We start from the raw sequence: 12,162 nt of genomic DNA, 5'->3' as shown, positions 1-12,162 counted from the left end.
TGACTAGGTACCGGTAGCCCTGCACACTGACTAGGTACCGGTAGCCCCTGTACACTGACTAGGTACCGGTAGCCCTGCACACTGACTAGGTACCGGTAGCCCTGCACACTGACTAGGTACCGGTAGCCCTGTACACTGACTAGGTACCGGTAGCCCCTGTACACTGACTAGGTACCGGTAGCCCTGCACACTGACTAGGTACCGGTAGCCCTGCACACTGACTAGGTACCGGTAGCCCCTGTACACTGACTAGGTACCGGTAGCCCTGCACACTGACTAGGTACCGGTAGCCCTGCACACTGACTAGGTACCGGTAGCCCTGCACACTGACTAGGTAACGGTAGCCCTGCACACTGACTAGGTACCGGTAGCCCTGCACACTGACTAGGTACCGGTAGCTCTGTACACTGACTAGGTACCGGTAGCCCTGCACACTGACTAGGTACCGGTAGCCCCTGTACACTGACTAGGTACCGGTAGCCCTGCACACTGACTAGGTACCGGTAGCCCTGCACACTGACTAGGTACCGGTAGCCCTGCACACTGACTAGGTACCGGTAGCCCTGCACACTGACTAGGTACCGGTAGCCCTGCACACTGACTAGGTACCGGTAGCCCCTGTACACTGACTAGGTACCGGTAGCCCTGCACACTGACTAGGTACCGGTAGCCCTGTACACTGACTAGGTACCGGTAGCCCTGTACACTGACTAGGTACCGGTAGCCCTGCACACTGACTAGGTACCGGTAGCCCTGTACACTGACTAGGTACCGGTAGCCCTGCACACTGACTAGGTACCGGTAGCCCTGCACACTGACTAGGTACCGATAGCCCTGTACACTGACTAGGTACCGGTAGCCCTGCACACTGACTAGGTACCGGTAGCCCTGCACACTGACTAGGTACCGGTAGCCCTGCACACTGACTAGGTACCGGTAGCCCTGCACACTGACTAGGTACCGGTAGCCCTGCACACTGACTAGGTACCGGTAGCCCTGCACACTGACTAGGTACCGGTAGCCCTGCACACTGACTAGGTACCGGTAGCCCTGCACACTGACTAGGTACCGGTAGCCCTGTACACTGACTAGGTACCGGTAGCCCTGCACACTGACTAGGTACCGGTAGCCCTGTACACTGACTAGGTACCGGTAGCCCTGCACACTGACTAGGTACCGGTAGCCCTGCACACTGACTAGGTACCGGTAGCCCTGCACACTGACTAGGTACCGGTACCCCTGCACACTGACTAGGTACCGGTAGCCCTGTACACTGACTAGGTACCGGTAGCCCTGCACACTGACTAGGTACCGGTAGCCCCTGTACACTGACTAGGTACCGGTAGCCCTGCACACTGACTAGGTACCGGTAGCCCTGCACACTGACTAGGTACCGGTAGCCCTGTACACTGACTAGGTACCAGTAGCCCCTGTACACTGACTAGGTACCGGTAGCCCTGCACACTGACTAGGTACCGGTAGCCCTGCACACTGACTAGGTACCGGTAGCCCCTGTACACTGACTAGGTACCGGTAGCCCTGCACACTGACTAGGTACCGGTAGCCCTGCACACTGACTAGGTACCGGTAGCCCTGCACACTGACTAGGTACCGGTAGCCCTGCACACTGGCTAGGTACCGGTAGCCCTGTACACTGGCTAGGTACCGGTAGCCCTGTACACTGGCTAGGTACCGGTAGCCCTGCACACTGGCTAGGTACCGGTAGCCCTGTACACTGGCTAGGTACCGGTAGCCCTGTACACTGGCTAGGTACCGGTAGCCCTGCACACTGACTAGGTACCGGTAGCCTTGTACACTGGCTAGGTACCGGTAGCCCTGCACACTGGCTAGGTACCGGTAGCCCCTGTACATCATTTCATTATTGTTATTCTAATTGTGTTACTTTTTTATTATTACTTTTTAAGCATTTCACGGTAAAGTCTACACTTGTATTAAGGCACATGTGACAAATAAAGTTTGATTTGATTAGAATATAAAAAAGTGCCTGTGTCTTTTACAGTGGAACATAGAGATTGATAGAGGGCACATCAGCATCACCATAAAGCTTGATAGAGGGTATAACTGCTCCATAGGGACCAATAGAGGGAGCATCTGTCACAAAGCTCCTCCTTCTGTCTCTCCACATCCCAGAATTCAGAACACTTCCTTTGTTTTCATTTGAACTGAATTTTCATTTTAACTGTTGCTATTTCTTAAAACATTCATAACCTTCGGATATGCGAAGCTGTGTGTTTCTCCTCAAACAGTTTCTTTCTTTCTGTGTGTTCTGTGGATTGGCTGTGTGAGAGAAATGTGTTGGAAACGACAATTGACAAACACAGTCTGCTTAAAACTAATAACACACAAACAATTATACATTTTCATGACTTTATTGAACACACTGTGTAAACAATCACAGTGCAGGGTGGAAAAAGTCTATGAACCCATAGGCTAATGACTTCTCCAAAAGCTAATATTAATGTGATTACCCTCCAGTCTGGGGCTAATATTAATGTGATTACCCTCCAGTCTGGGGTTAATACTAATGTGATTACCCTCCAGTCTGGGGTTAATATTAATGTGATTACCCTCCAGTCTGGGGTTAATATTAATGTGATTACCCTCCAGTCTGGGTTTAATATTAATGTGATTACCCTCCAGTCTGGGGTTAATACTAATGTGATTACCCTCCCATGTATTATCTCTGAATTGTGAAGACCAGACCACACACCACGAACATAGAGAGATAGAGGTTCTCTCATTCTCCAGCCATATTTCCATGTCCAGGTCTGTATTGAGAGAAAAAAAGAGACGCAAGAGTGAGAAAAAATGTATTGAGTGGTATTTTGTTTCCAAATTCAACTTTGAATATTCTCATGTATTTTATCTGCCATAGAGTGCTTGATAAAATACAAACCACACATAATAACCTGCTTCACTGTGACTGGGATTTGGGGAATGAATTAATATAAACCCTGGGATACAATGAATTGTGGATCGCTGATTTCAGAAGTATATTTAATTGACACAGCAGTGGTTGTGTTTAAACAGTCAGCCCAATTCTGATCTTTTGACCAATTATGAAAAAAGGATACTTGTGACTTTTGCCAATGAGGCACGTTGTCTTCTTCCCCTAAGTCAGATGAATGTGTGAATACCATTTCTATGTCTTTGTGTCCAGTATGAAGAAAGTTAGAGGTAGTTTCGTGAGCCAATGCTAACCAGCGTTAGCACAGTGACTGACTGGAAGTCTATGTGTATCTGCTAACATGCTCAGTCAGATTTTCTCCCCTCAAATCTGAGTCACACCGTGGGACTACTGCGGGTTTCTATATCAAGCCCCCATTCCCGTAAAACACAAGCCACAGTGGCCAGGCTCTGGGGAGAAGGAGCAGATCAGTCATCAGGCCAGGAATCAACTGTCTCAGTGGCCAGGCTCTGGGGAGAAACAGCAGATGGATTTAATCAGGCCAGGAATCAACTGTCTCAGTGACCAGGCTCCAAGGAGAAACAGCAGATGGATTTAATCAGACCAGGAATCAACTGTCTCAGTGACCAGGCTCCAAGGAGAAACAGCAGATCAGTCATCAGGCCATGAATCAACTGTCTCAGTGGCCAGGCTCTGGGGAGAAGGAGCAGATCAGTCATCAGGCCATGAATCAACTGTGTCAGTGACCAGGCTCCAAGGAGAAACAGCTGATGGATTTAATCAGGCCAGCAATCAACTGTATCAGTGGCCAGGCTCTGGGGAGAAGGAGCAGATCAGTCATCAGGCCAGCAATCAACTGTGTCAGTGGCCAGGCTCCAAGGAGAAACAGCAGATGGATTTAATCAGACCAGGAATCAACTGTCTCAGTGACCAGGCTCCAAGGAGAAACAGCAGATGGATTTAATCAGACCAGGAATCAACTGTCTCAGTGACCAGGCTCCAAGGAGAAACAGCAGATCAGTCATCAGGCCATGAATCAACTGTCTCAGTGGCCAGGCTCTGGGGAGAAGGAGCAGATCAGTCATCAGGCCATGAATCAACTGTCTCAGTGACCAGGCTCAAAGGAGAAACAGCAGATGGATTTAATCAGGCCAGCAATCAACTGTCTCAGTGGCCAGGCTCCAAGGAGAAACAGCAGATGGATTTAATCAGGCCAGCAATCAACTGTCTCAGTGACCAGGCTCTAGGGAGGAGGAGCAGATCAGTCATCAGGCCAGTAATCAACTGTCTCAGTGGCCAGGCTCTGGGGAGAAGGAGCAGATCAGACATCAGGCCAGGAATCAACTGTCTCAGTGGCCAGGCTCTGGGGAGAAGGAGCAGATCAGTCATCAGGCCAGGAATCAACTGTCTCAGTGACCAGGCTCTGGGGAGAAGGAGCAGATCAGTCATCAGGCCAGGAATCAACTGTCTCAGTGGCCAGGCTCCAAGGAGAAACAGCAGATGGATTTAATCAGACCAGGAATCAACTGTCTCAGTGACCAGGCTCCAAGAAGAAACAGCAGATGGATTTAATCAGGCCAGGAATCAACTGTCTCAGTGACCAGGCTCCAAGGAGAAACAGAAGATGGATTTAATCAGACCAGGAATCAACTGTCTCAGTGACCAGGCTCCAAGGAGAAACAGCAGATGGATTTATTCAGGCCAGGAATCAACTGTCTCAGTGACCAGGCTCCAAGGAGAAACAGCAGATGGATTTAATCAGACCAGGAATCAACTGTCTCAGTGACCAGGCTCCAAGGAGAAACAGCAGATGGATTTAATCAGACCAGGAATCAACTGTCTCAGTGACCAGGCTCCAAGGAGAAACAGCAGATGGATTTAATCAGGCCAGGAATCAACTGTCTCAGTGGCTAGGCTCCAAGGAGAAACAGCAGATGGATTTAATCAGACCAGGAATCAACTGTCTCAGTGACCAGGCTCCAAGGAGAAACAGCAGATGGATTTAATCAGACCAGGAATCAACTGTCTCAGTGACCAGGCTCCAAGGAGAAACAGCAGATGGATTTAATCAGGCCATGAATCAACTGTCTCAGTGACCAGGCTCCAAGGAGAAACAGCAGATGGATTTAATCAGACCATGAATCAACTGTCTCAGTGGCCAGGCTCCAAGGAGAAACAGCAGAAGGATTTAAATCAGGCCAGGAATCAACTGTCTCAGTGGCCAGGCTCCAAGGAGAAACAGCAGATGGATTTAATCAGACCAGGAATCAACTGTCTCAGTGACCAGGCTCCAAGGAGAAACAGCAGATGGATTTAATCAGACCAGGAATCAACTGTCTCAGTGACCAGGCTCCAAGGAGAAACAGCAGATGGATTTAATCAGACCAGGAATCAACTGTCTCAGTGGCCAGGCTCTAAGGAGAAACAGCAGATGGATTTAAATCTGGCCAGGAATCAACTGTCTCAGTGACCAGGCTCCAAGGAGAAACAGCAGATGGATTTAATCAGACCAGGAATCAACTGTCTCAGTGGCCAGGCTCCAAGGAGAAACAGCAGATGGATTTAAATCAGGCCAGGAATCAATTGTCTCAGTGACCAGGCTCCAAGGAGAAACAGCAGATGGATTTAATCAGACCAGGAATCAACTGTCTCAGTGACCAGGCTCCAAGGAGAAACAGCAGATGGATTTAATCAGACCAGGAATCAACTGTCTCAGTGACCAGGCTCCAAGGAGAAACAGCAGATGGATTTAATCAGACCAGGAATCAACTGTCTCAGTGACCAGGCTCCAAGGAGAAACAGCAGATGGATTTAATCAGGCCAGGAATGAACTGTCTCAGTGACCAGGCTCCAAGGAGAAACAGCAGATGGATTTAATCAGGCCAGGAATCAACTGTCTCAGTGACCAGGCTCCAAGGAGAAACAGCAGATGGATTTAAATCAGACCAGGAATCAAGTGTCTCAGTGGCCAGGCTCCAAGGAGAAACAGCAGATGGATTTAATCAGACCAGGAATCAACTGTCTCAGTGGCCAGGCTCCAAGGAGAAACAGCAGATGGATTTAATCAGACCAGGAATCAACTGTCTCAGTGACCAGGCTCCAAGGAGAAACAGCAGATGGATTTAAATCAGGCCAGGAATCAACTGTCTCAGTGGCCAGGCTCCAAGGAGAAACAGCAGATGGATTTAATCAGACCATGATCAAATTGTTACTTTCCAGAAAGCTCTTTCAGAAGTGTTTGATTTGAACAACATGTTTTTCATTTTTCCCCCCCCCCCCAATACAATTCAACATCGTTGTACGTCCTGGGTGGAGGGAGTTGACAGTTGATATTGAAAATGTCAGTCTTGTGTGCACTGTATGAGTTCTCAACCAGACCTGAACAGGTCACGCCATGGGACTTAAAGTTTCTAAATCAAGTGATAACTCCCTCTATGCTGCTGGGAATTAAATGGACTTCTGAGAGAACTGGAAACATGGAACCCCTCCACTGTCTAACATTGATTTAATCCCAGCCACAATCTCATCTAATTGGGCCTCAAGAGAGACTAGGAGGACTTCTCTGGCCTGCATCCCATTGACAACCCAACTAGCCAAAATCTGACCCTTTCCTTAACCCTCACTTGGGGAGGGTAATCAATTTTCCCCGGGCATTGACTCGGTAGGCTGGACTGCAGATGACAGAACTATAGACCGGTGCTACTGCCGGCTACAATACTGTGTATACTGTGTATCGTCACGTGGTCCCGTATGCTTGCGAGGCAGAGGATTCCTAGTCAGAGCCCTGCAAAGGGACTGAGAAGGAGGCTATACTGCACAGTGACGCCTGTTACACCACCGAACAGAGCGTTGGTTCATGCCGACCCTGTTACACCACCAAACAGAGCGTTGGTTCACGTCGACCCTGTTACACCACCGAACAGAGCGTTGGTTCATGCCGACCCTGTTACATCACCAAACAGAGCGTTGGTTCATGTCGACCCTGTTACATCACCGAACAGAGCGTTGGTTCATGTCGACCCTGTTACATCACCAAACAGAGCGTTGGTTCACGTCGACCCTGTTACACCACCGAACAGAGCGTTGGTTCATGTCGACCCTGTTACACCAGCGAACAGAGCGTTGGTTCATGTCGACCCTGTTACACCAGCGAACAGAGCGTTGGTTCATGTCGACCCTGTTACACCACCGAACAGAGCGTTGGTTCATGTCGACCCTGTTACATCACCGAACAGAGCGTTGGTTCACGTCGACCCTGTTACACCACCAAACAGAGCGTTGGTTCATGTCGACCCTGTTACACCACCGAACAGAGCGTTGGTTCATGTCGACCCTGTTACATCACCGAACAGAGCGTTGGTTCATGTCGACCCTGTTACATCACCAAACAGAGCGTTGGTTCACGTCGACCCTGTTACACCACCGAACAGAGCGTTGGTTCATGTCGACCCTGTTACATCACCGAACAGAGCGTTGGTTCATGTCGACCCTGTTACATCACCGAACAGAGCGTTGGTTCACGTCGACCCTGTTACACCACCGAACAGAGCGTTGGTTCACGTCGACCCTGTTACATCACCGAACAGAGCGTTGGTTCATGTCGACCCTGTTACATCACCGAACAGAGCGTTGGTTCATGTCGACCCTGTTACACCACCGAACAGAGCGTTGGTTCACGTCGACCCTGTTACATCACCGAACAGAGCGTTGGTTCATGTCGACCCTGTTACACCACCGAACAGAGCGTTGGTTCACGTCGACCCTGTTACACCAGCGAACAGAGCGTTGGTTCATGTCGACCCTGTTACACCAGCGAACAGAGCGTTGGTTCACGTCGACCCTGTTACACCACCAAACAGAGCGTTGGTTCACGTCGACCCTGTTACACCACCAAACAGAGCGTTGGTTCATGTCGACCCTGTTACACCACCGAACAGAGCGTTGGTTCATGTCGACCCTGTTACACCAGCGAACAGAGCGTTGGTTCATGTCGACCCTGTTACACCACCGAACAGAGCGTTGGTTCATGTCGACCCTGTTACACCACCGAACAGAGCGTTGGTTCACGTCGACCCTGTTACATCACCAAACAGAGCGTTGGTTCATGTCGACCCTGTTACACCAGCGAACAGAGCGTTGGTTCATGTCGACCCTGTTACACCAGCGAACAGAGCGTTGGTTCATGTCGACCCTGTTACACCACCGAACAGAGCGTTGGTTCATGTCGACCCTGTTACACCAGCGAACAGAGCGTTGGTTCATGTCGACCCTGTTACACCACCGAACAGAGCGTTGGTTCACGTCGACCCTGTTACACCACCGAACAGAGCGTTGGTTCACGTCGACCCTGTTACACCACCGAACAGAGCGTTGGTTCATGTCGACCCTGTTACACCACCGAACAGAGCGTTGGTTCACGTCGACCCTGTTACACCACCGAACAGAGCGTTGGTTCATGTCGACCCTGTTACACCAGCAAACAGAGCGTTGGTTCATGTCGACCCTGTTACACCAGCGAACAGAGCGTTGGTTCATGTCGACCCTGTTACATCACCGAACAGAGCGTTGGTTCATGTCGACCCTGTTACACCACCAAACAGAGCGTTGGTTCATGTCGACCCTGTTACATCACCGAACAGAGCGTTGGTTCATGTCGACCCTGTTACACCAGCGAACAGAGCGTTGGTTCATGTCGACCCTGTTACACCACCGAACAGAGCGTTGGTTCATGTCGACCCTGTTACACCACCGAACAGAGCGTTGGTTCATGTCGACCCTGTTACACCACCAAACAGAACGTTGGTTCATGTCGACCCTGTTACACCACCGAACAGAGCGTTGGTTCATGTCGACCCTGTTACACCACCGAACAGAGCGTTGGTTCATGTTGACCCTGTTACACCAGCGAACAGAGCGTTGGTTCACGTCGACCCTGTTACACCAGCGAACAGAGCGTTGGTTCATGTCGACCCTGTTACACCAGCGAACAGAGCGTTGGTTCATGTCGACCCTGTTACATCACCGAACAGAGCGTTGGTTCATGTCGACCCTGTTACACCACCAAACAGAGCGTTGGTTCATGTCGACCCTGTTACATCACCGAACAGAGCGTTGGTTCATGTCGACCCTGTTACACCACCGAACAGAGCGTTGGTTCATGTCGACTCTGTTACACCACCGAACAGAGCATGCTAATGTGAACGGAATGCACAGTAATGGGCAAGGCAGGCTAACCCTCCCTTAACACCATCTCAGTGTTGAGTCAACATGCACTCCAGAGATTTGACTGTTTGACATTTACTTAGCCCCCGTAGCATGTAGTCTTCTAGCCCCCGTAGCATGTAGTCTACTAGCCCCCATAGCCTGTAGTCGTCTAGCCCCCATAGCCTGTAGTCTTCTAGCCCCCATAGCCTGTAGTCTTCTAGCCCCGTAGTGTGTAGTCTTCTAGCCCCCATAGCCTGTAGTCTTCTAGCCCCGTAGCGTGTAGTCTTCTAGCCCCGTAGCATGTAGTCTTCTAGCCCCCATAGCCTGTAGTCTTCTAGCCCCGTAGCGTGTAGTTTTCTAGCCCCGTAGCGTGTAGTCTTCTAGCCCCGTAGCGTGTAGTTTTCTAGCCCCGTAGCGTGTAGTCTTCTAGCCACCGTAGTGTGTAGTCTTCTAGCCCCATAGCATGTAGTCTTCTAGCCCCCGTAGCGTGTAGTCTTCTAGCCACCATAGCATGTATTCTTCTAGCCCCGTAGCGTGTAGTCTTCTAGCCCCCGTAGCGTGTAGTCTTCTAGCCACCACAGCATGTATTCTTCTAGCCACCGTAGCGTGTAGTCTTCTAGCCCCCGTAGCGTGTAGTCTTCTAGCCCCGTAGCGTGTAGTCTTCTAGCCCCCGTAGCGTGTAGTCTTCTAGCCCCGTAGCGTGTAGTCTTCTAGCCCCGTAGGGTGTAGTCTTCTAGCCCCGTAGGGTGTAGTCTTCTAGGCCCCGTAGGGTGTAGTCTTCTAGCCCCCGTAGCATGTAATCTTCTAGGCCCCGTAGGGTGTAGTCTTCTAGCCCCCGTAGGGTGTAGTCTTCTAGCCCCCGTAGGGTGTAGTCTTCTAGCCCCCGTAGGGTGTAGTCTTCTAGCCCCCGTAGGGTGTAGTCTTCTAGCCCCCGTAGGGTGTAGTCTTCTAGCCCCCGTAGGGTGCAGTCTTCTAGCCCCCATAGCATGTAGTCTTCTAGCCCCGTAGCGTGTAGTCTTCTAGCCCCGTAGCGTGTAGTCTTCTAGCCCCGTAGCGTGTAGTCTTCTAGCCCCGTATAGTCCTGTACGGCAGAAGCACCAAGCCAGGCGTTTGACGTTCAGTAAGCCTTGTATAGTCCTGTACGGCAGAAGCACCAGGCCAGGCGTTTGACGTTCAGTCAGCCTTGTATAGTCCTGTACGGCAGAAGCCCAGAGCCAGCTAGACCGAGGCAGAGCTGCAGGTTAAATATGTGGGATGGCAAATTATCAACACCATCTGACAGCAGAACTCTATATAGTGCACACTCATGCAAAACCATATCCAGACGACCCCCCCCCCCCACCCCCACCCCACCCCACCTCCCACACACACACACAGGAATTAGAACACGGTCTTACAGCTGAGAATGTTGGCAGAAAAGGAAATAGAACCACAACATTCAGCATCAAGTTTGAAAATCACCTCTGAAGCTCTCTACATTTATTATAACAACAAGAGAAATTAAAGGGACTTGACTATCCAGGTAACTAGGTGTTGCAAGCTGTCCGTCACTGAAGTGTTGATCCAGTCCAGAGATGCCAGTGTTTGAAAGAGTTGGAGAACTATGAAATGACATCAGTGGGTAATGTAAAACAGAGAACATTAAAACGCAGCCAGACACCTAACCTTGTGGGAGACTTATACAGTCACTGAGTACGAGAGGGAAAGCTATTACCATATAGAACAGAGGGAGGCAGACATTAAATCATCTCTGTAACAAGCATATTTATGGACATATTGGTATTGATCACTATACAGGTAATCATTTATTCATCAGTCCATTCATTAGCCCAATGAAACATTATTCCGTGCCGTTGTCGTTTTGACAGTCAATGAAACAGGAAGTAGCCATCATCAATGTAAAATATGACATCTACAATACAAAAAAAACATATGGACCTTCAGCAGTGGCGGGAATAACAATAACCTCCACATTAAGTGGCACGCTCCCATACAACCAACCCACGTTAAGACCTGGTACAGCGACCGTGGCCGTCTGCAGAGTACGCCTACATCATAACCACAGTGTAACAGCGCCCTCTAGCAGCCATTACCATAACTAAAGACATGTGGGTCAAGGTTCATTCTACAGAGGCTGTTCCAAGTTCAGATGGATTACTTACATCGGTATCCCAAATGGCAGGCAGTCTATTCCCTCTATAGGGCACTGGGCTCTGGTCAAAAGTAGTGCACTACATAGGGAATAGGGCACTGGGCTCTGGTCAATATAGTATTCCACTATATCCAGAACCCCCCCTTCAGTCAGTCAGTAGGCTGTATCCAGAACCCCCTCCCCCCCATCAGTCAGTAACTAGGCTGTATCCAGAACCCCTCCCCCCCCCTTCACTCAGTCACTAGGCTGTATCCAGAACCCCCCCCCCTTCACTCAGTCACTAGTCTGTATCCAGAACTCCCCCTTCAGTCAGTAACTAGGCTGTCTCCAAACCCCCCTCCTCCCCCTTCAGTCAGTAACTAGGCTGTATCCACCCCCCTCCCCCTTCAGTCAGTCACTAGTCTGTATCCAGAACCCCCCCCCTCCTTCAGTCAGTCACTAGTCTGTATCCAGAACCCCCCCCCTCCTTCAGTCAGTCACTAGTCTGTATCCAGAACCCCCCCCTCATTCAGTCAGTCACTAGTCTGTATCCAGAACCCCCCCCCTCCTTCAGTCAGTCACTAGTCTGTATCCAGAACCCCCCCCCTCATTCAGTCAGTCACTAGTCTGTATCCAGAACCCCCCCCCTCCTTCAGTCAGTCACTAGTCTGTATCCAGAACCCCCCCCCTCATTCAGTCAGTCACTAGTCTGTATCCAGAACCCCCCCCCTCCTTCAGTCAGTCACTAGTCTGTATCCAGAACCCCCCCTCCTTCAGTCAGTCACTAGTCTGTATCCAGAACCCCCCCCCTCCTTCAGTCAGTCACTAGTCTGTATCCAGAACCCCCCCCCTCATTCAGTCAGTAACTAGTTTGTATCCAGAACCCCCCATTTAGTCA

Source organism: Oncorhynchus mykiss, chromosome 13 (genome assembly GCF_057628025.1).
Source record: "Oncorhynchus mykiss isolate SJ-2025 chromosome 13, ASM5762802v1, whole genome shotgun sequence".
Taxonomy (NCBI): domain Eukaryota; kingdom Metazoa; phylum Chordata; class Actinopteri; order Salmoniformes; family Salmonidae; genus Oncorhynchus; species Oncorhynchus mykiss.
Note: the sequence above shows the minus strand (reverse complement) of the source record.